Consider the following 5,143-nt stretch of genomic DNA (forward strand, 5'->3'; position numbering starts at 1 on the left):
AATGCCCGCTGTCCTGACGTCGGCATGCTCGTTGGACGCCTCTAGGCCAGCCATTTGGTCCAAGGGAGGCGCGCGTTTCTTTGCCGTCCAGCTTCTTCCTCGACGCTCGCAAGCTGTTCGACATTTTTCCAAGGTACAAAATGGACTCCGCCGATGAGTTCTTTTTCCACAATTTCCTTTGCGACTCTGACGATCCGTCGTCCGGTGATGAGGAGATCTTGGCAGCTGTGTTGGTCCACCACCACCTTAATAGCCAGCGGCCATTGTTCTATGGCTCGATCCTGGGGCACCTTCCGGCATTGGATCGGAATCGAGAGAGCGGCCATTTCCTTCTTTGGAAGGACAACTTTGACACAACCAACCCACTGTTCAAACATCATAAATTCCAGCGGCGTTTCCGTATGGGTAGGCATCTTTTCAACCGTATTAGAGAGGGGGTTGTCGGTTATGATAATTATTTCGAGTGCAAAGAGGATGCCCTTGAAAAGATTGGCTTCTCATCTTATCAGAAATGCATTGCAACCATCCGGATGCTTGCATACGGAATGCCCGATGATCTCATTGATGAGTACGTCCATATGAGCGACTTTACATGCCTAGACTCCATGTACAAGTTCTGCAAGGCTGTGATTGCTTTGTTTGGCCCTGAGTACTTGAGAGAGTCGACTGCTCAAGATACATCTCGCTTGTTGGCCATGAATGCCAGCAGGGGCTTCCTAGGGATGCTTGTTAGCATAGACTGCATGCATTGGGAGAGGAAGAATTGCTTTTCTGTTTGGCAAGGGTAGTATAAGGGCCATGCCAGGGCTTGCACTGTCATACATGAGGCTGTGGCCTCACAAGATCTTTGGATCCGGCAATCTTTCTTCGGCATGGCCGGATCACACAATGATATTCAACGTGCTTCAACGCTCGCTGGTCTTTGCAAGGCTTGCCGAAGGCAACAACCCGCCGGTGAATGTTACCATCAACGGCCACAACTACGACAAAGGATACTACCTAGGTGACGGTATCTATCCTCAGTGGACAACTATTGTGAAGACAATCCCCAACCCTGTCGGGGAGAAGAGAAAAAAATTTGCCCAAGAGCAAGAGAGTGCTAGGAAGGACGTCCAGCGTACCTTTGGCGTTTTGCAATCTCAATGGGGCGTCGTTCGGTATCCTGCTAGGACTTGGAGCATCAAGAAGTTGTGGGAGGTGATGACTGCTTGTGGTCATGCACAATATGATCACAGAGGATGAGCGCCCGGAACATATCTACGATCAAGGGTTTCAGTTTCAGGGTGAGAATGTTGTGCCTGAGCATGAAAGAGCGGCAACGTTTGAGCAGTTCCCCCAATTTCATTATGAAATGCGTGATTGGAAAACTCACATACAACTGCAAAATGATTTGGTTCAACTGTGGACTAATGGTTGCAACCAATAGATGTATCTTTTTTTTAAATGTATTTGAGACAATTTAATTTTTATTTGGCTTGTAAAACTATTCTAAATTTATTTGGTTGTGAAACTATGCTTATTTGGTTGTGAGAGATTATGTTGTTTTGTTTGCTTGTGAAACTATACAAAATGTGTGCATATTTGTTGGAAAACTGCGGCCAACCTGCCACGCCGACAAATATGAGTTGGCGCGTTGGACACATTGTCAATCCAAACAAAAAACGAACTCCGAGCGGGCGGCAGATCCAAATGAATAAAAATCGGACAAATCGTCGTCCATTTGAATCGGCGCCTTGCAGTTGCTCTCAGTCTGCCTCTTGGGTTGGAGATGTAGTACTCAGCCCACTTGCTTGGTAGCTTCCAAATTTCCTCCATTGAAAAACAAAATGCACTGCTTCCAAGGCGGAATTGGGACGCAAAAACCGACGGAGCACGTAGGTTTAACACATCCTGGTGCACCAGTGTGGGGCGCGACAAAAACTAGCTGTTGTACTTTTCTAGTGTATTCATCGAGATCTGGGCTGGACCTCGACGTGCTTTTATTTGTTTGTTTTTTTCCTGCAAGAAAAAGGTGCCGCTTTAATCTGATGTTGTGAGTTTGAAGTTAGCTCGGTGGTTACCACCAAACGATATCGCCATAATCGATCTCCACCTGCCGGTGGAGCACAATTATCTATATATCTATCTAAACTCAAAAGGGGATACTCGATCTTACAAGACGTGCCTGACTAACTAACCCTGCACGGAATTATAAATGGAGGCCGATGATTTTCCACAGGAATGAATATGAATTTAGTTTTTCTTTCCGGGGAATCTCCAGGCGAAACAGTGTTTACAGAATTAGGTTCTCCTGAGCAAACCATCCATCCAACGCGTCGCTCGCTCTCCCTCAAAAAAAAGCTCGCTCGGATCGCCTCGTAGCCAGCCGCCGCCTCCCCAAAACTAGGGTTCTTTGCCTTCCACCGGCGTCGGTGCCGGTCCGTCCCGTCTCCGGTGGCCTTAGGGCCATGGAGGCGGAGTGGATCTCGGCCCATGCCGGTGGGAGGGTTCCGCTTTCATATTTTTTTTCGAGCTTTGTTAGGGTTTATGTCCTGTTCAGGAAGGCGAGACGGCGGCGGCTCCCTGAAGATGGAATAAAGGTCTCCCCGTCTAGTCCCCGTTCCGGTGATGTGTGTAGCATCATCGGTGGGCATGTGGAGGTGTGTCTCCGGCGGATCTGTCTTTGGTGGATTTGCTCGGATCTGTTCGTCGTTCGTCTTCGTTCGTGTGTCTTCAGGTTGGATCCTTTTGATCTACACTCTTCATCTGCGGCGGTTGCTGTTCTGGTGCGTTGGTTCCATGGGGCCTTAGCACGACGACTTCCCGACTGTCTACTACAACAATGTTTGCCCGGCTCTGTCGAGGGAGGGGCGATGACAGCGGCGCGCCTTCGGCTCGCTTCAGTGCTTGTAGTCGTCGCTAGGTGGTCTACGGTTTTGGATGTAATTTTTATTATTTCTAGTGTCCGTTGTACTACCATGATTAAAGATGAATAGATTGAAAGTTTTTCCGCAAAAAAAAAAAGAATTAGGTTCTCCCATCATGAGTGAGTGGATGCAAAGTGGACGAGCACGTCGATCTTAGGTTCAAGTCCATCTCATCGGCAACCATACATATGCGGATGATCGATCATCATCCACAGACGTTGTGGACTTTGGGTGTTCTGATTCCCGGGAAAGAAAATGGAATTCGAATGATGGTTATGCTCATATGGTTCTTGCGTGTATGCTATGTCATCTTCATGCTATCTTGGAAAAGTGGCAAAAAGAGAATGAAGAGATAAGACAAAAACAACCATTTGTTTTTCCATTGTCGCCAATTGAGCATCTGATTTTTGGACCTGTTGACCATTGACTTTTGAAAAAACAAATTACTTTTTTTGTAGGGGATAATGTTGTAGACTTTATTGCTCAATGTTTACAGGAATTGCTACAACATCATAAGGTTCAAGGAGCCAAACATGTCTCCCAAAATTTAAAGACAAAGAAAGCTTAGTTAGAGCATCTACAGTCGGACCTCTCAAACCCGCTTCATACGTCCAGGCGAGCCGCCCGGTCACGATTTTTTGACCCAGAGGGCCCCTTCAATGGGCCCCAAACGCCCGGGCTGACCGGCATCGCCATATCCAGCCCAAATATGGGACGGATACGGGGCACCTAGGTGTGACCGGGCACGCCCGCCACGTCGGTCTAACGGCGTGGCCCCACACGAAAATGCCCAAAAATGCGGCGGCCCGACGGACGCCGTGTCTGTTGCCGCGGTGTGAACATCGTGTGGTGCCGCTCCGTTCGCCGCCCAAGACGAAATCCGGTTATTTAAATCGGCTGGCGTCCCGCACCCCTAACCCATCCCCCTCTCCCCCTCTTCGTGCCGCTAGTCCAAGCCCATCCACCTCCACCCTCTCCCGCTTCGGCGATGTGTCCACGGTCGGACACTGCACCCACGCTCTGGCACTCCGGCATGGTCCGGAGCAAGATCACCTACTATGCCATGTTGACGCCGGAGCGCCGCTACAAGATCCAGCAGCAGATCCGGGTGAGGCAAGCCGCGTGCGCCGCCCGCATCGCTGATGGGTTGCCTCCGGACTCGCCGAAGACGGAGGAGGAGCAGCCGGGGGAAGAGAAGGAGGAGGAGATGGCTTCGATGAAGGTGAAGGAGGCGGAGGAGCTAGGCCAGCAGGTGCCGGCCTTCAACATGGAGCAGGCGGAGGCGGAGTTCGTCGTCGCCCATCAACGAGATGGCTGAGCAACAGACCATCCTAGAGTCCATCTAGGATAAGGCCTATGTGGAGGCCAACTGAGTGTTCCTCCGGCAGGAACAGGCAAAGTCCGACGCGCTCTTCGCCGAGATCGACACGAAGATAGAGACGAAGGAGGCCGGAGCGGAGCAGTCGGAGTTGCAGCTGCCACCCATGCTGCCGGAGCCGGGCACAGAGATCGTCATGATCTCCGACGAGGAGTAGATAGGATCGACGTAGTACGTAGGTTATATTTCCCCTTGCATGTCTTTGTATGAATATAAGAATCGAGTATGAAATATCCGGATGTAACAAGTGAAATTTAAAGTGTGTCCGGTCACTACCCACCAGGTGGGGCAAAAACCGGTCGTGGCCCGCCCAGGTTAGCACCAAATAGTGAAGATTAAGGGGCCATTAATAGGAAAGTTATTAAGGTCGCTTTAATCTAGTCTGTTTGGCCCGCCCAAAGATTTTACCGTAGCTCCGCCACTGCTACCCACGTACGCGTCCTGGCGCGTCCGTGTGCGTTTGAGTGGCTGGATTTGTTATATGTAACTGTAGATGCTCTTAGAGCATTGCCTTCGTAGATTCAAAATCACTCTTTTTCACCAGAAGCTCCTTGACAACGTGCAAGATTCAAAAACAAATTACTGTTTCTATCTTATCTTTCCATTCTCCTTTTGCATCAGCAGGGACGGAGCCAGGAATTTTATATAGGGGGGGCGAGTTCCACACTTGAATTTTTACAGACTAATGAGCAGCAATAAAACATTTAGACCATGAAAAAGGCCTACACTGAAATCATGTTTTCATTGATGTAAATACTAGAAGAAGACTACCAAATTGCCCATCTTTGACAAGGCAGATCAGTTTTTTAATTTAATATAGCAAAATTAGGTACACTGTATTACCTATATTGATTCTAAT

This window comes from Triticum dicoccoides, chromosome 7B (genome assembly GCF_002162155.2).
Source record: "Triticum dicoccoides isolate Atlit2015 ecotype Zavitan chromosome 7B, WEW_v2.0, whole genome shotgun sequence".
NCBI lineage: Eukaryota > Viridiplantae > Streptophyta > Magnoliopsida > Poales > Poaceae > Triticum > Triticum dicoccoides.